Source organism: Crocuta crocuta, unplaced genomic scaffold, assembly GCF_008692635.1.
Source record: "Crocuta crocuta isolate KB4526 unplaced genomic scaffold, BGI_CrCroc_1.0 scaffold101, whole genome shotgun sequence".
NCBI lineage: Eukaryota > Metazoa > Chordata > Mammalia > Carnivora > Hyaenidae > Crocuta > Crocuta crocuta.
In genome coordinates, this window is record NW_027527956.1 from 9,064,337 (window position 1) to 9,084,181 (window position 19,845).

A 19,845-nucleotide genomic window follows, 5' to 3' on the forward strand; every position below is an offset into this window, starting at 1 on the left:
GATGTCTCCTGTTTTGGTTTTCTTCTTCAATAGTACTTTGGCTATTCCGGGTCTTTTGTGGTTCCATACAAATTTTAGGATAGTTTGTTCTAGTTTTGAGAAGAATGCTGGTGCAATTTGGATTGGGATTGCATTGAATGTGATGTGTAGATTGCTTTGGGTAGTAATGACATTTTAGCGATATTTATTCTTCCCATCCATGAGCATCGTATGTTTCCATTTCTTTGTGTCTTCTTCAATTTCCTTCATAAGTTTTCTATAGTTTTCATCATACAGATCTCTTATATCCTTGGTTAGGCTTATTCCTAGATATTTTTGGTTTTTTGTGCAATTGTGAACGGGATCAGTTTCTTGATTTCTCTTTCTGTTGCTTCATTGTTGGTGTATAAAAATGCAACCGATTTCTGTACGTTGATTTTGTACCCTGCAACTTTGCTGAATTCTTGGATCAGTTCTAGTAGGCTTCTGGTGGAGTCTGTCGAGTTTTCCATGTAGAGTATTATGTCATCTGTGAAAAGTGAAAGTTTGACTTCACCTTTGCCAGTTCTGATGCCCTTTATTTCCTTTTGTTGTCTGATGGCTGATGCTAGGCCTTCCAGCACTATGTTAAACAGCAGTGGTGAGAGTGGACATCCCTGTCATGTTCCTGATCTCAGGGGGAAAGGTCTCAGTTTTTCCCCGTTGAGGATGATATTAGCTGTGGGCTTCTCATAAATGGTTTTTATGATGTTTAAGTAAGTTCCTTCTATCCCGACTTTCTCAAGCGTTTTTATTAAGAAGAGATGCTGTATTTTGTCAAATGCTTTTTCTGCATGTATCAATAGGATCATATGGTTTTTATTTTTTCTTTTGTTAATGTGATGTGTCACATTGATTGATTTGTGAATATTGAACCAGCCTTGTAACCCAGGAATGAATCCCACTTGATCATGGTGGATAATTCTTTTTATATGCTGTGAATTAGATTTGCAAGTATCTTGTTGAGTATTTTTGCATCTGTATTCATCAAGAATATTGGCCTGTAGTTTTGTTTTTTTTTTTGCTGGGTCTCTGTCTGGTTTGGGAATCAAAGTTATGCTGGCTTCGTAGAATGAGTCCGGAAGTTTTCCTTCTATTTCTATATTTTGGAATAGCTTGAGAAGAATGGGTATTAATTCTGTTTTAAATGTCTGGTAGAATCCCCCAGGGAGGCCATCAGGTCCAGGGCTCTTATCTGTTGGGAGATTTTTGATAACTGATTCGATTTCCTCACTTGTTATGGATCTGTTCAGCTTTTCCATCTCTTTCCTTTTGAATTTTGGTAGTGGGTGTGTTTTTAGGAATTTGTCCATTTCTTCTAGGTTGTCTGGTTTGTTGGCATATAATTTTTCATAGTATTCCCTGATAATTGCTTGTATTTCTGAGGGATTGGTTGTAATAGATCCATTTTCATTCGTGATTTTGTCTATTAGGGTGCTCTCTCTTTTCTTTTTGAGAAGCCTGCTAGAGGTTTATCAATTTTATTTATTTTTTCAGAAAACCAACTCTTGCTTTCATTGATCTGTTCAACAGTTTTTTTTTTGTTTTTTTGTTTTTTGGGGTTTTTTGTTTTTTGTTTTTTTGTTTGTTTGTTTTTGGTTTCTATATTGTTTATTTTTGCCCTGATATTTATTATATCTCTTCTTCTGCTGGGTTTGGGGTGTTCTTGCTGCTCTCCTACTAGTTCCTTTAGGTGTGCTGGTAGATTTTGTATTTGTGCTTTTTCTAGTTTCTTGAAATAGGCCTGGATTGCCATATACTTTCCTCTTAGTACTGCCTTCGCTGCATCCCAAGTAGTTTGGACTGTTGTATTTTTGTTTTCATTTGTTTCCATATATTTTTAAATATTTTCTCTAATTGCCTGATTGGCCCATTCATTCTTTAGTAGGGTGTTCTTTAACCTCCATGTTTTTGGAGGTTTTCCAGATTTCTTCCTGTGATTGATTTCGTTTCGTAGCATTGTAATCTGAAAGTGTGCATGTTATGATCTCAATTCTGCTATATTTATTGAGGGCTGCTTTATGACCCAGTATGTGGTTGTCTTGGAGAATGTTCCATGTGCACTCAAGAAGAAAGTGAATTTCATACCCTCAGGATGTAGAGTTCTAAAAATATCTGTCAAATCCATCTGGTCCAATGTGTCGTTCAGGTCCATTGTTTCTTTAGTGATTTTCTGTCTCATTGATCTATCCATTGCTGTAAGTGGAGTATTAAAATCCCCTGCAATTAACACACTCTTATCAATAAGATTGTGTCTGTGATTAATTGTTTTATGTATTTGGGTGCTCCTGAATTTGGTACATAGATGTTTATAATTGTTAGCTCTTCTTGACGGATAGACCCTGTAATTATTATATAATGCCCTTCTTCATCTCTTGTTACTGCCTTTACTTTAAAGTCCAGTTTGTCCGATATAAGTCTGGCTACTTTTGACTTCTGGCTTTCTTTTGACTTCCAGTTGCATGATAGATCTTTCTCTATCCCCTTACTTTCAATCTGAAGGTGTCCTGAGGTCTAAAACGAGTCTCTTGTAGATAGCAAATCGATGTATTTTGGTTTTTTATCTATTTTATTTCCCTATGTCTTTTGATTGGAGCATTTAGCCCATTTACATTCAGTTTTATATTGAAAAATATGGGTTTAGAGTCATTGTGTTCTCTGTAGGATTCATGCTTGTAGTGGTGTCTCTGGTATTTTGTGTTCCTTGCAACATTTTCCTCATAGAATCCCCCTTAGATTTCTTGTAGTGCTGGTTTAGTGGTGTGAATTCCTTCAATTTTTGTTTGTTTGGAAAAACCTTTATCTCTCCTTCTATTCTGAATGACAGCCTTGCTGGATAAAGAATTCTGGGCTGCATATTTTTTCTGTTCATCACATTGAAAATCTCCTGCCATTCCTTTCTGGCTTGCCAAGTTGCAGTAGATAGGTCTGCATCCACCCTGATATGTCTCCCTTTGTTAGGGCCCTTTTATCCCTAGCTGCTTTCAGAATTCTCTCTTTGTCCTTATATTTTGCCAGTTTCACTATAATATGTTGTGCAGAAGATCAATTTGAGTTACATCAGAGGGGAGTTCTCTGTGCCTCTTGGATTTCATTGTCTGTTTCCTTCCCCAGATTAAGGAAGTTCTTTTTTTTTTCTTTTTCTTTTCTTAAAATTTTTAATGTTTTGTTTATTTTTGAGAGAGAGATAGAGACAGTGTGAGCAGGGGATGGTCAGAGAGAGGGAGATACAGAATCAGAAGACAGGCTCCAGGCTCTGAGCTAGCTGTCAGCACATAGCCCGACATAGGGCTCGAACCCATGAACTGTGACATAATGACCAGAGCTGAAGTTGGACACTGAGCCGACTGAGCCACCCAGGGGTCTCCACTCTTTTTTTTTTTTTTTAAATAGTTTATTGTCAAGTTGGTTTACATATAACACCATGGTATGACCTCAATTCTTTTATATTTACTGAGGGCCACTTTATGTCCCAGTATGTGATCTATCTTGGAGAATGTGCCATGTGCACTTGAGAANTGAATGGGTATTATTCTGTTTTAAATGTCTGGTAGAATTCCCCAGAGAAGCCATCAGGTCCAGGGCTTTTATTTGTTGGGCGATTTTTGATAACTGATTCAATTTCTTCACTAGTTATGGGCCTGTTCAGATTTTCTACCTCTTCCCGTGTGAATTTTGTAGTGAGTGTGTGTTAGGAATTTGTCCATTTCTTCTAAGTTGTCTAGTTAGTTGGAATATAATTTTTCATAGTATTCCCTGATAATTGCTTGTATTTCTGAGGGGTTGGTTGTAATCAGTCCCTTTTCAATTGTGATTTTGTCTATTTGGGTGCTCTCTCTCTTCTTTTTGAGAAGCCTGGCTAGAGGTTTGTCAATTTTGTTTATTTTTTCATAAAACCAACTCTTGGTTTCATGGATCTGTTCAATTGCTTCTTTGGTCTCTATGTTGCTTATTTCTGCCCTGATTTTTACTATTTCTCTTCTTCTGCTGGGTTTGGGGTGTTTTTGTTGCCCTGCCTCTAGTTCCTTACGTGAGCTGTTAGATTTTGGACTTGCGCTTTTTCTAATTTCTTGAAATAGGCCTGGAGTGCAATGTACTTTTCTCTTAGGACTGCCTTTACCACAACCAATAGAGTTTGGATTATTGTGTTTTCATTTTCATTTGTTTCCACATATTTTTAAATTTCTTCTCTAATTGCCCAATACACCCATTCATTCTTTAGTAGGGTGTTCTTTAACCTCCATGTTTTTGGAGGTTTTCCAGACTTCTTCCTGTGATTGATTTCAAGTTTCAAAGCATTATGATCTGAAAGTGTGCATGGTATGATCTCAATTCTGTTATATGTATTGAGGGCTGCTTTATGACCCGGTATGTGATCTATCTTGGAGAATGTGCCATGCGCACTTGAGAAGAAAGTGAATTCCATGGCCTCATGATATAGAGTTCTAAATATATCTGTCAGATCCATCTGATCCAATGTGTTCAAGTCCATTATTTCTTTAGTAATTTTCTGTCTGGTAGATCTATCCATTGCTGTAAGCGGAGTATTAAAGTCCCCTGCTATTACCACATTTCTTATCTATAAGATTGTTTNTGCACTCATCCCATTTACATTCAGTGTTATTATTGAGATATCTGGGTTTAGAGTCATTGCGTCCTTTGTGGGATTCATGCTTGTGGTGGTGTCTCTGGTATCTTGTGTTTCTTGCAACACTTCCCTCAGAGAGTCCCCTCAGGATTTCTTGTAGGACTGGTTTAGTGGTGATGAATTCTTTCAATTTTTGGTTACTTGGAAAGACTTTTATCTCTCCTTCTATTCTGAATGACAGTCTTGCTGGATAGAGGATTCTTGGCTGCATGTTTTCTCTGTTCATCACATCGAAAATCTCCTGCCATTCCTTTCTGGCCTCCCAAGTTTCAGTAGATAGGTCTGTCACCACTCTGATAGGTTTCCCTTTGTATGTTAGGGCCCTTTTCTCCCTAGTTGCTTTCAAAATTCTCTCTTTGTCCTTATCTTTTGCCAGTTTCACTACGATATGTCATGCAGAAGATCGATTCAAGTTACGTCTGAGGGGAGTTCTCTGTGGCTCTTTAATTTCAATGTCTTCTTCCCTCCCCAGGTTGGGAAAGTTCTCTGCTATAATTTGTTCCAGGACTCCTCAGCACCTTTTCCTCTTTCTTCCTCTTCTGGAATTCCTATGATGTGGATATTGTTCCGTTTGGTTGAATTGCTGAGCTCTCAAACTCCCCTTTTGTGTTCCTGGATCACTTTACCTCTCTTTTTCTCAGCTTCTTCGTTTTCTATAATTGTGTCTTCTAAGTCACTTATCCTCCTTTCTGCCTCTTCAATACGTGCATTGGACGCTTCCATTTTATTATGTATATCATTTGTAACATTTTTTAATTCATCACAACTATTTTTAAGCTCCATAGTCTTTGTAGTAATAGTTTCTCTGATAACTTCCATGCCTTTTTCAAGCCTAGTCATTAATTTTATGACTATTGTTCTAAATTCTTGTTCAGTTATGTTGCTTATATCTGTTTTGAGCAGTTCTTTAGCTATCAATTCTTCCTGGAATTTCTTTGGAGGAGATTCTTCCATTTCGTCATTTTGTTTAGCTTTCTTCTCTTGTTAATTATATTTTTTTAAAAAATCTTTTAAAAACATTTCTGAGAGAGAGAGAGAGAGACAGCGTGAGCAGGGGAGTGTCAGAGAGAGAGGGAAACACAGAATCTGAAACAAGCTCGAGGCTCTGAGCTCTCTGTTAGCACAGAGCCTGACACGGGACTCGAACCCACGAACTGTGAGATCATGACCTGAGCCGAAGTTGGATGTTTACCGGACTGAGCCACCCAGGCGCCCCTATCTCTTGTTAATTTTAAAAGCTTGTTATTCACTCTGCCCCTGTGGATGCTGCTATATTAAAGCGGTCTCTTTGCCTGTCCAGGGCCTGTCCGTTCAGGAAGTGGTCTTTGAATGGTGTCTTTTGTTTTCTCTTGTTGAGACTTTGGTTATTTTATTTCCCTACTCATAGTGGTATTTGGGACTCTCCATCATGTGTACTTTGGCTTGTTTCTTAAGGTAGCCTTGATGAGATGAAGTGGGATGATTTATGTCGGCACCGTGACATTAACACTAGGCTACTATTGACCTTCTGACAATGGAAGGATTTTCTTCTTTCAGACCTCAGTCGATCAGGAGTATCTGCAGGAGGAGAACCGCCGGAGACCGGCTCCAGCAGGTCCAGGGGTCCCTGAAGGGTGGACGGTGTCAGCGAGGGAGGGATGAGAGCCATGAGAATCTTTTTGTTCACCCTGCAGGCGTCTCTGCTCTGACTCACATTCTTGAAGTTCTTGACTATAATTTGTTCAAGTATCCCTTCAGCCCCTTTCTGTCTTTTTTCTTCTTCAGGAATTCCTATGATACAGTTATTGTTCCATTTGATTGTATCACTCAGTTTTTGAATTCTCCTTTCATGCTCCTGGGTTAATTTATCTTTCTTTTTTTCTTGGCTTCTTCTTTTTCTAGAATTGTGTCTTCTAATTCACCTATTTTCCTCTCGACCTCTTCAATCCATGCAGTGGCCGCCTCCATTTTAGTATGCTCATTTATAGCATTTTTTAATTCATCACAACTATTTTTTTTTTTACAAATAGTTTATTGTCAAATTAGTTTCCACANGAGTGTTCTTTTAATGGTGTCCCTTGGTCTCTCTTGTGCCTTTGGTTATTTTATTTCTCTACTCGCAGTGATATTTGGGACTCTCCACCATGTGTACTTCGTCTTGTTTCTTAAGGTAGCCCTATGAGGCTGTCTTCTTAGTGAACTCTGTCTTTTTTTCTCCCGGACTCTTGTGCCTCAGCATCCTTTGGCTTCAGCCCCCCTTTTTTTTTTGAAAGATGCAGGCGGGAAGTACGGAACTCCCTACTTTTCTGGCATCTTGCCTCCCCCTATTTTCTTTTTGATAATAGTCATTCTAATAGGTGCGAATTGATATTACAGTTTTGATTTGCATTTTCCTGATGATGAGCATCTTTGCATGTACCTCTTGGCCATTTCTCTGTCTTCTTTGGAAAAATGTCTATTTTTTTTCCCTAATAGTTTATTGTCNACCCAAGGGATACAGAAAAATGTCTATTTTTAAATCACATTTTTTAATTAAAAAAATTTTTTAAATATCAGATTCTTTCTGCCATTGAGTTGTGTGTATTCGTTATCTATTTCAGTTATCAATCTCTTGTCAGATATATGATTTGCAAATATATTCTTCTATTCAATAAGTTGCCTTTTTGTTGATGAGTTCTTTTGCTGTGCAGAAGCTTTTTAGTTTGATGTAGTCCCACTTATTTACTTTTGTTTTTATTGCTTTTTCTTTTGGAGTAAGATCTAAAACTCGTCATCAAGACTGATGTCAAAGAGCTTATCATTTGGAGTTAAATTTTGTGTGTGGAATAAGATAGTAGTCTAGTTTCATCCTTTTGCATATGGCTGTACAGTTTTCATGGCTTATTTATTGAAGAGTGTCCTTTTCCCAGTGTACATTCTCGTCTCTTTTGTCATAAATTAATTGACCATATATGTGTGGGTTTATTTCTGGGCTCTCTATTCTGTTCTATTAGTCTATGTGTCTACTCTATTTCCAATACCATTCAGTTCTGTTTACTACAGCTTTGTAATCTAATTTGAAATCAGGGAGCATGATACCTCCAGCTTTATTCTTCTTTCTCAACATTGCTTTGGCTATTTGGGGTCTTTTGTGGTTCCATACAAATTTTAGGGTTGTTTGTTCTATTTCTGTGAAAAATGCCATTGGAATTTTGATAGAGATTTCAATGAATCTGTAGATTGTTGTAGGTAATATGGACATTTTAACAATATTAATTCTTCCAGTCAGTGAGCATGGAATATCTTTCCATTTATTTATGTCTTCTTTAATTTCTTTCATCAATGTCTAATAGTTTTCAGTCCATAGATCTTTTACTTCTTTGATGTTTATTCCTAGGTGTTTTACTCTTTTTATTGCAATTGTAAATGGGATTGTTTTATTAATTTTCCTTTCTGCTAGTGTATTATTAGTGTATAGAAACACAATAGATTTCTGTACACTGATTTTGTATCCTACAGCTTTACTGAATGCATTTATTATTTCTAACAGTTTCTTTTGTGTGTGGAGTCTTTAGAGTTTTCTATATATAATATAATGTCATCTACAAATAGTGACAGCTTTACTTTTGTTCTTTCCAGTTGGATAACTTTTATTTTTCTTGCCTTATTGCTGTGGCTAGGACTTCCAATACTATGTTGAATAAAAGTGGTGAGACTACTTCCAATACTATGTTGAATAAAAGTTCCTGATCTTAGAGGAAACACTTTTAGCTTTTCATTGGTGAGTATGTTAGTTGTGGGCTTGTCATGTATGGTTTTTTAAGAAAATATTGCATCACATTCCCTTCTTACCTACTTTGTTAAGTTTTTAATAAAAAATGGATGTTAAATTTTGTCAAGTACATTTTCTGCATCTATTTAGATAATCATATGATTTTTATCCTTCATTTTGTGAATGTGATATATCACGTTGATTGATTCGAAGATGCTAAACTCCCCTTACATCCTTGGAGTAAATCCCACTCGATCATGGTGTATGATGTTTTTAATGTATTGTTGAATTCAGTTTGCTAATATTTTGTTGAATATTTTTGCATCTATGTTCATCAGTGATATTGGCCTGTAATTTTCTTTTGGTTCCTTGTCTGGTTTTGGTATCAAGGTAATGGTGGCCTTGTGAAAAGAATTTGCAAGTGTGCTCTCCTCTTCTGTTTTTTGAAAGAGTTTGAGGGGGCGCCTGGGTGGCTCAGTCGGTTAAGTGTCCGACTTCGGCTCAGGTCATGATCTCACAGTTTGTGGGTTCAAGCCCCTTTATCTTTTCAAATATCCATTGTCATTTTCTATTGTCCTTTAAATATATTTCATTTATCTTTGCACTGATCTTTATAATTTCTTTCCTTCTACTAACTTGGCCTTGTTGTTTTTCTAGTTCCTTGAGGTGTAAAGTTAGGTTGTTTATTTGAGAGTTTTCTTTTTTGTTGTTGTTGTTGTTGTTTGTTTGTTTTTAGGTAGGCATGTACTGCTATGAACTTCCCTCTTAGAACTGCTTTGCGGCATCCCATATATTTTGGTATGTTGTATTTCCATTTTCATTTGTCTCAAGTTGTTGATTTCTTCATTGACTGTTTGGTTTTTCAGTAGTAAATTTTCTAGTTTCCTCTTGTGATTGATTACTAGTTTTGTACCAGTGTGGTCAGAAAAGATGTTTAATATGATTTCAGTCTTCTCAAATTTTTCAGACTTGTTTTGTGGCCCAACACGTGATCTATCCTGGAGAATGTTTCCGGAGCACTTGAAAAGAATGTGTATTTTGCTGTTTTTAGATGGAATGCTCTGTACATATCTGTCATATATCTGTATATATTTGGTCTAATGTATCATCTAAGACTGCTGTTTCCTTATTGATTTTCTAACTGAATGATCTATTCATTGATTAAATTTTGGTTTTAAATACTTCTATTATTGTATTGCTGTCTATTTCTCCCTTTAAGTCTGTTAATATTTGTGATATGTATTTAGGAGCCAATATATTGGGTGCATAAATATTTACAAACATACCTTTTTATTGGATTGACCCTTTTATCATTATGTAATGCTCCTTTGTCTCTTATTAAATGTGCTTTAAAGTCTATTTTTTTTCTGATAAAGATATAGCTATCCCACCTTCTTTTGGTTTCCATTTGCATTATTTCGTCCCTTCATATTCAATGTCTGTGTGTCCTTATATCTGATGTGAATCTCTTGTAGGCAGCATATATATGGGTCCTGGGTTTAGCTTTTTTTTTTGTTCAACATTATGCTTGGACATTCATCTATGTTTCAGTACATAGCTGTAGTTTGTTTTCACGCCTGCAATATTCCATCATAAGAATATTTATTATTTATTTGTACATTCTACTGTTGATGGGGATTTTGTGCTTTTGGTTTTGGACTATTAGCAATTGCTGTGACAAACATTCTTGTACATGACTTGTGTTGCACTTGGGCCCACACAACTGTCCAGTGAATTTTTTTTTAAGTGTAGCTACTCTATGTCTTTTGATTGGAGAATTTAGTCCATTTACATTTAATATAATTATCTGTAGTGTGTACCTACTGTTTTTTTGTTGTTTCCTGCCTGTTTTGTTGTTCCTGTGTTTCCTCTTCTCTTTCTCTCTTTCTTTGTGGTTTGATGGCTTTTCTGTAGTAGAATGTTTAGATTTATTTCTTTTTATGTTTTTTGTATTTACTACAGGTTTTTGCTTTGTGGTTATTATGAGGCTTACATATAACAATCTATTTATAACAGTTTGTTTTAAGTTGAAAGTAATTTAAGTATGCACACAGTCTAAAGCTGTAAATTTTTACTCCCTACATTTTATTTGATGTCACATTTTACTTTTTTCTATCTTGTGTATTCCTTAGCTAATTATTGTCATTATAGTTATTTTTTTAATGCTTATTTATTTTAGGAGATAGAATGCAAGTGGAGGAGGTACAGAGAGAAGGGGGAGGGCAGGGGATCTGAAGCAGGCTCTGTGATGACAGCAGAGAACCTGATCCAGGGCTTAAACTCAAGAACTGTGAGATCATGACCTGAACCAAACTTGGAAGTCAGACACTTAACAGATGGAGGCACCCAGGCTCCACTGTCATTATAGGTAATTTTACTACTTTTGTCTTTTAATCTTCATACCAGCTATAAGTAATTAACTACCAATACTATATATTTACATTTACCAGTGAGATTTATGCTTTCATGTGTTCTGTTACTAATTAGCACCCTTCCTGTTCAGCTTAAAGAAGTCCCTTTAACCTTTCATGTAAGGCTGGTTTAGTGGTAATGAACTCCTTTAGCTTTTGCTGTCTGAAAAACTCTCTCTCCTTCAATTATGAATGATAACTCTGCTGGGTAGAGTAGTCTTGGTTGGAAGTTTTTTCTTTCAGCATTTTGAATGTTTTGTTTTACTCCCTTTTGACCTACAAAGTTTCTGCTGCAACATCTGCTGAGTCTTCTGGGGGTTCCCTTGTGCCGAACAAGCTGTTTTACTCTTGCTGGTTTGAAGATTCTCTCTTTGTCTTTAACTTTTGGCATTTTAATTATAATGGGAGTCTCTTTGGGTTCATCTAATGTGGAACTCTCTAGACTGTCTTGGATCTGGATGTGTTTCTTTCCCCAGGTTAGGAAAGTTTCAGCCACTATTTCTTCAAGTAGTTTTCTGCTTCTTACTCTAGTCTCCTTCTGGGGGTCCTATAATGTGAGTGTTAGTCCATTTGATATTGTCTTTAAAAAAAATTTTTTTTTAAATCTTCATTTATCTTTGAGAGTGAGACAGAGAGAGACAGAGGGTGAGCAGGGGAGAGGCAGACACAGAATCTGAAACAGGCTCCAGAGCCTCTGAGCTGTCAGCACAGAGCCTCACATGGGGCTTCAACGTATGAACCGTGAGATCATGACCTAAGCCGAAGTCAGACGCTTAACTGACTGAGCCACCCAGGGGCCCCCATTTGATATTGTCCTATAAGCCCCTTAAGCTATCTTCACTTTTTTTCATTCTTTTTGCTGCTCTGAAAGAGAGAGAGACAGAGAAAATGAACACAAGCAGGGGAGAGACAGACAGAGAAGGAAAGAGAGAGAATCCCAAGGAAGTTCGGTGCTATTAGTGTGCAGCCTGATGCAGAGCTTGATCTCATGAACTGTGAGGTCATGACCTAAACCGAAATCAGGAGTCAGACACTTAACCAACTGAGCCACCCAAATACCCCACCTCTAATGTTTTTTTTTTTTTAATTAAAAAAAGTTTTTTATGTTTTAGTTTTTTCTGAGAGAGAGAGAGAGAGAGAGAGACAGCATGCACAGGGGAAGGTCAGAGAGAGAGAGGGAGACACAGAATCTGAAACAGGCTCCAGGCTCTGAGTTGGCTGTCAGCACAGAGCCTGGCATGGGGCTCGAGCCCACGAACCGTGAGATCATGACCTGAGCCAAAGTCAGACGCTTAATCGACTGAGCTACCCAGGTGCCCCTCCTCTAATGTATTTTTAAGTTCAGTTTTTGTATTCTTCAGCCAGTGACTTTTGTTTGGTACTTTCATATATTTACTGTCTCTTTACTGAACTTCTCACTGTGTTCATCCATGCTTCTCTCAAGTTTGGAGAGCATCTTTGTGACCATTACTTTGAATTCTTTGTCAAGTAAACTACTTATCTCCATTTCATTAAGGTTGTTTTATCTTGTTCTTTTGTTGGAATATATTCCTCTGTTTCCTCATTTTGCTTGTTTCTCTCTTTGTGTTTCTATGTATTAGATGAAACAGCCATCTTTCCCAGTTTTGAATGAATGGCCTTGTGTAGATGAACGTTGTTGTCCAAACTTACCCTAGCTCTTGGTTCTCTCAAACCTTTGCAATCGTCCATGCAGCCTATTTTAATGGCTCCCAGTTGTTGAGTGTGTGCAAGGCCTGTTAGTGTCTCAGTGGGTGGGGTCTCAGTCAGCATGTAGATTCAGGCTGATCGGAAGCTAGACACTCAGGTAGCAGATTTTAAAGTATGCAAATATATACAGTCCTGAGGGACAACAAGCATAAGCCTTTTTGGCCACAGAACAGGTGATCTGGAGGTCCCCAGGCCTGTGTTCTCTGAGAGCATCTCTGTAGCTTCTAGATGTGTGCCGAACCTGAAGCTTGCCCATGAGGCTGAAGCTCCAGGACAAGCAAATAGGCCTCTTTTACAGGAAGACTAGGGATGTTTTCCAATCTGCTGTCTGCTGTGCCCTGGGGGTGGCAGCCTACCAAGAACTAACTCTCTTTTACAGTCCCATGGGACCCAGGAATGTAAGCCCCCTAGCCACCAGAGTCATTCAAGGGGGTGTCCTGGGGTTAGGACACCAGATGTAAGAACTAGGGCAGCAGACATGTGCAAGAGCTCCCCTCTGAGAGGTGCTGGAGCATGGCAGAGAGAGTATGAAGACAGAACCCACCTTCCAAGGTCTCTGGAAGGCTTTACAGTCAACCCTGAGATGTGTGTTTAATTAGAAGCCTGCTCCTCTGGCTGCGGCATCGATGATAGCTTATAGTCCTCTTCGAAACACTAAACTCCTGGCTCTGTCGTCTCTTCCTCTGCTCTGGGAGTGATGGCTATTTGAGAACTCTTTCTCCATTGGTTACAGGCCTAGGGGACCCATGAGCACAAAGCCCCACTACAGCCAGGTGATACAGAAGTGGTCCCTGGCAGCAACTGCAAAACTTGGGGTGCCCGAAAGGTGTAAGCTCATTCCCAGGAGACCCCACTGAGGGAAGGAGGCAGAGGGAAAGCAGAAGGCTGGTGTCCCCTGGCCTCTGCTCCCTGAGAGCACCTCCAGGGCCTCTAGGGGTGTGCAGACTGAAGTCTGCCCCTTCCTCAGAGAGATGGCCGTGTGTTTCAGTCTGCTGTCTGTGCGGTGACCTCAGGACGGTATTCTGCCAATAAGTGTCTCTCTGCTACAGTCCCGTGGGACCCAAGAACACAAGCCCCCTGGCCTCTAGAACTAGACTTTCAAGGGGTGTTCCTTGGCTGCAGCTGCAAAAACCAGGGCACCAATGTGTGTAAACGCCTTCTCTGGGAGACCTGCTACTGTGGAGAGTGGCAGACGGAGAGCTTAAAAATGGCGCCTGCTGGTGCGCTGTCCCCAGGAAATGTGCCAACAGGCCTGGCTCCTGAGGCCGATGCTTTAAGATTAGCAGATGGATCTCTGACATAAAGTCTGGCTACTTTTCAAACAGCTGCTTCTGCACTGGTCCTGGGGTGGTGAGTCTATGCAAGCCTTTTAAGAGGTATTTCTTAGGCTGCTACAGCTCTCTGGGTCTCCCAGTCACCTGCCCCGTTGCTTTGCAAAGCCAGATGTTCCTCAGGTACAGGTCTTAAAAGTTGGGGTGTCTGAGATGGGGTAGAACCCTTTGCTCCTCAGGGAGAAGGTCTGGGTTTGTGCATTCCCTCCCAGTTGTGGGTTGCTGTGCCGGGGGTGGATTTGTGGTGAAACCAAGCCTTGGCGTCTCCTACCCACCAAGATGTGACTCTTGTTTCTGGCTGTGAGGCAGCTGCTCAGCTGGTTTTCAGAGGAGACGAACCTGTTCCACACGTAGCTGTGGGTCTGGTGTGTCCGTGGCAGGGGGGCTCACAGTCTGGGTTTTGGTGGCCGTGCTGGGCTCTGTAGAATGTCCTCGCGTGTAGGACGTTGTAACCGTCGTCCCGGGGCACACCTTTGGCAGCTTACTCTTCAGCTGTTTGCTGTCCTTGTAACTTTTCTGTGAGATTTTTTTTTTGTTGAAATCACTTTGATACAGTGATTTCATGTCTAGCAATCTGTCCTAGGGAAATAATCAGAAACCTAAGCTAAGATTTATGTATAAAGCTCCCATGCTTTTTGTAGTATAAATGGTAAATAACCCGGTATCTATCAGGAAAATGGCCAACTTAGGTATATTTCTATTTTGCAGCAAGTAAAAATACTGTTTTGGAGCAATTTACTGCTGTAGGAAAATTCTGCTGCTGCGTCACTGAGAAAGATGCACCGCCAGGGCGGCCTGTGAGGTGTGTACCCGGCATGTCCGGAGTCCCGCGGGAGCGCCGAGACGCCAGCGCCGGTTGCTGCGCTGCTGGGGGTGGTTTCTTCTTTGTACACAGGAAGTTTTCAGAATTTCCAGAATGAGCATATATAATTTTCATAATCAGAATAAAAAAGCTAAAACAACCAGCGCATGACCCCGCTGTGTCTCCGGAAGCCTTTGGAGGCCTCTCGTGGTGTTCTGGGCGCATGGTGTCCCAGGATTTACCTCTGTTAGCCTCATTTGCTCCATTTACTTTCCTTTTTTGTAGCGAGAGAATTTATATTTTTTCTGACTTCAGAAAGGATTGCTTGCATTTTTCTGGAAACCTCAAGAAGTCAGAAAGGAAGGTGTATGTCCTTTAGTGTGTGTGCTTTTGTGTGTCCCTGCCTTACGCTGTTTCCGTGCTGACCCGTGTAGGTGTTCTCACAGCTGTCTTTCCTCAGGGGGCGTATTTTTGTGATTCACACTTTCTGGAGCGCTTTGGGGGTGGTTCCGACTGGTCCACTTGAAGACAAGGGCCCAAGAGGAGGCTCTGAGGGTAGAGACCTCGGTTCGGGGTATGAAGATAGCTGACGTGAACTTCTGTGAAAGCTTCAGGTGTCTTGTGGTGTTCGCAGGCTCCCACCTGAGCGCCTGAAGAGGTGCCGGGGAAACTGGGTGCAGGGGAATGTCTTTACGGCACACCTGTGCCAGGTGTGTGCAGTGCAGGGGTGTGAACTCAGCCACGTGTGACTCCGTGGCTGGACCTCACATGGGGACTAGGGCACGTTCCCCACCTTCCCTGGAGGTGTTCTAAGTGTCCCTGTAGGGCCACGGTGCCAGCTGGGGACTTGTGGCGGTGCGCACCACTGTGAATAAAAATTAAGCATCTGTAGAGAGGAAAAAAACCGTAGCTTGAAAGCACAGGTCTCTCTCCTGGGAAGAGCGCTGGCTGCACAGTCCCTCCCTCGGCAGATTCACGTGAGGTCAAGAGGGTTCAGGTCAGGAAATAACGTGTTCACTTTTAAAGCTCTCTGGGTAAGGGGATTTGGAAGATGGCACTTGCTTCCTGGGCTGGAGAGACCAATGTTGAATCATTTTGTTTGTTTTTGTATTAATATAACGAGTTTATTCCATTCCTTGAAAACATGGTTCAGTAGTAAAAAAAATTCTCAACCCCCAAAAGTTCTCTTTTTGTGAAGATAAAGGAGAAGAAAACAAGGTGAGAAAATATAAGAGGGAGAAGGAATTTGTATATTGACCTGGGGTGTCTTCAGGGATAAGGAATCTGGCATTAGAGACAGAAAGGAGAGTAGGTACACAGGTGTGGCATCAGAGTGTTGGGGGGCGACGGGTGACGTACAGGAAGTGCTTCTGCACGTCAGGACGTATGTGTGCAGGCTACCTGGTGTTCCGTCAGGGCTATGTTACATGTAGGCCAGCATATAACATGCTGCAGGAGAGTCCTGATGCCTGTTGGATGGGCTCTGGTCATTAAGGTCATTTACTCTGAGGCAAATCCTAGCACTCGCTAGGCAACCAGTTTTTGGAGTATTAGCTAATGGTTCTCAAGGCGTGATTCCTGAACTGGCAGGTTCCACATCACCGAGGAACTTGCCAGAAATGAAAAATTTCAAGCCCTACCCACAGATCTCCTGAATTCAAGTCTCTGGGGTGGGGGCAGTCAACTCTGGCCGATTCTGACACAGAACTGCAGTCGGGGCTTGAGACGTGGGAGAGCCCTCCAGCCTGTGTCAACGTACCTTATCCTCGTACAAGCTGGAAATCAGCTAAGTAGGTTCATATTTTCAATAGAAACAATACATGTTAAATCTTTTTTTCAAGTTTTTATTTAAGTTCCGGTTAGTTACCATATAGTGTAATATTAGTTTCAGGTGTAGTGTTTAGGGCTTCATATTAAATATTTTTGTGTATCGAAGAACTGGCTGCTAGTTCAGCCTTATTACGTCACTTTCAGGTGAACTGTTAGAGCACTGTGACTGATTTTTAGTGTTGCGACGAACACCTCAGCGCACCAATTCCTGCTGTGAATACGTTTTCTCCAGCAGAACAGCCTGGTGCCGCCCGTGCTGGCAGCTCTCTCTCTTCACGTGTAGACCACCAGGGCTCATACTTGCATCAGAGCTTTTGTTCGCTCGTTTGTTGGTCCATTTATATATTTTTAAAGGACAATCTCCATTTTACTTTTTTCCAGAGACAGTTTTTCTTCAGGCCTTAAGGACTTAGCTCCTTACACAGGCTTTGGTGGAAGGCGTAGGGTAGCGCCTGAGGGCCTGAATAGGGGTGGGGGAGTTCCGACCTTGGTGCCTCAGGGGAGTGGCTCCCGGGTCCCTTGCCGTAAATGGCGGGCTGACCCCGTAATGTAGTTTCACATGCAGCTCAGGAACACACAGGCGTCGAAGAGACTCACTTCCAAAATGTCCCTGATGGTGGCGGCCTCTTCTGTGTTCCAAATAATGAACTTTAAAAAAAAAAAACTATTTTGAGAGAGAGAGCATGTGCGAGAGCCAGGAAGGGCAGAGAGATGGGGGGAGACAGAATCCCAGGCAGGCCATGCACTGTCAGCGTGGAGCCCCACGGCAGGGCTCGATCTCACAAACTGTGAGATCACGACCTGAGCTGAAACCAAGAGTCGGGTGCCTAATGACTGAGTCACCCAGGTGCCCTTGAGTAATGAACTTCTTAATGGCCTTGTCCGGGACATGCAATGGGTACAGCTGGAGCAGCAGATAGGCTACATGCAGCCGTGGCCCTTTTCTGCCACGACTGTTACTCCTTTTCTTGATCATCTTGGGAACAAGGGCCTGAGAGATATATCACAACTTCTAAAAAAAAAAAAAAAACATTTGATGGAGACGTGACGATAACTTCATGGCCTTCTGCTGGCAGACTTACCTCATATTTTACCTAAACTGGATTAAAAATTTTTTTTTAATGTTTGCTTACTTGGGGGGTGGGGAGAGAGCGAGCGAGCGAGCGAGTGTGAGCACAAGCGGGGGAGGAGCAGAGACAGAAGGAGACACAGAATCCGAAGCAGGCTCCAGGCACTGATCTGTCAGCACAGAGCCCGACGTGGGGCTCAAACTCACAAAGTGTAAGATCATGACATGAGCTGAAGTTGGACGTTTAACTGACTGAGCCACCCAGGCGCCCCTGGATTTTTTAACTATCCGCATTTTTCAACTTGCCGTGACACCCATTCCCCCTGTGCGATCACTTTGTGTAATACTGCAAAATGCTACATAACTGCAGATTCATGGACAGTCTCATCAGCCTCTCTGAACAGCACACATGCCCTGGCTTGGCACTGTGGATGACTGGGTCAGGGAGGCGTGCCCTCCCCAGATGTAAGCCGGGTGTGTGTGCCCAGCACGGGATTGAGCCCTGCATCTCCAGCTCCATGACCGTCCAGCTTTTGAGTTTCCCCAACTCTGAACTGGGACAGGGTTGCCACAGCTGCATGTCATTGAAAGGGTTAAGCTGATGAATGCCTGTAGAAAGCACATTTCTTCCAGGAATTCTTGGTGCTCACTGCTATCACCCTAACACTTGCAATGCCTGAATGAGCAGATCATGATGCTATGCGCTACGTTTAGTAATGTCAGAATGATGACGCGTTAATGGCAATTTTGCAAACCTGGGTATATTTGAGAAAAGGTGTATGGTAAGCATTTGGAAAGTCTTTTTCAAAAGGACTTAAAAAGAAGTTTCGAGACCTAAAACACATCTATCTCCCATCAAATACAACTATAACTGGTTATCTGGAATGACTTGCTGCCTGCTTGAGCTTCAGCCCATTTTGTCATCTGTAAAAGGGACAAGGCTCCTCCTTGCCTCATGGAGCACGTTTGCAGATTAAGTGAAAATTAAGGCACATGACAGGCAGCGGGTAAATACTGGAGGCGTTCCATTCTGAGGGCAGGCTTCTCTCTGCTCATCATTAATTGCTAATTTCTCCAGTATTTAGAACACCAGTGAAAAGTATCATTAAATGTAAAGAAAGAGTTTTTATTCTTCGATATATAAAACCAACAAAACTTTAATGTGTAATACAACATAGATTTTTTTTGTTTTTTGTTTTTTTAAAGAAAATGGCAGAAGTAAAGATATGGGTACAAAAATACATGCAAGCAGCTGTTCCAAGAAATTCAGAACTCCTACCATTACAAACAACAGCATACACATCTTGGAGTGGTAGGCTTTTTTTTCTTCTTTCCCTAAAAAATTATTCACATTTGCTTAATTTAAAACATGGTAAGAAGTATAACTTTCCTTCTTGGTAACAGATCCAGTTACTCAACAAGATATTACAAACCCAGCAACAACTCATTGTAATAATAAAAGAATATTTCATTTGTGATAGTAACTAGCATTAGAGTTTTGGTTCTACAATACTTATTGTAGTTAAAAAAAAAAACCCCACTTCTGACTGCTTGGATGCCAGAAAAGACGCTCATACAGCTCAGGAGCCCGTGGATTTGGGTGTATTTGGATTCTCACCCTCTGCCTCAAAGGGAAAGCATCTTTGGTCTTCCCTGTGCTTAGGAACACGAGGAACAGTGACCCTGGCATACAACTAAAATCCAGCAGAGCTGCAGGAAATCACAACTGCTCAGTAAAAGCTATTTCTGCCTAATAAATAGTTTCCAAGGGAAAAATTATTTGCTTTTACACTGAAGTCGAGAAAAATGAAGATGCTGAGATACTGTTTTCCATCTGTTAGCAGCCTGACATCCATGAAGTCAGGACAGTTTTGTGGCTGACCAGTAGGGGGTGCTGGACCACAGGAGAAGCAGCCGTCTGCTCCCCCCAGGGAAGGCATCCTAAAAAAATATTTTTACTTGTATTTATACGAAAGCTTTATTTGGTCAAAGTTTAGTTCTCAAAGTATAACATTTTATCCTCCACATTGGACTCAAACAAAATACACTTCATATAAAATCGGGTCAAACATGAATAAACCTATAAAATTACTAAATATATAAATATTGCTGGAAGATCAAAGGGGAGTGATAATGCATTTACTGTGTTAAAAATCAGTAAGTTCCACGTGACTTAATTTAAAACAAAGATAACAGAAACCAGACATCCAAAGGACTCTGAGCTTTCAGAGGCCCGCCCGTGGTGTGTGGTCGGCTTCGCCATCATTTCCTCGGAAAA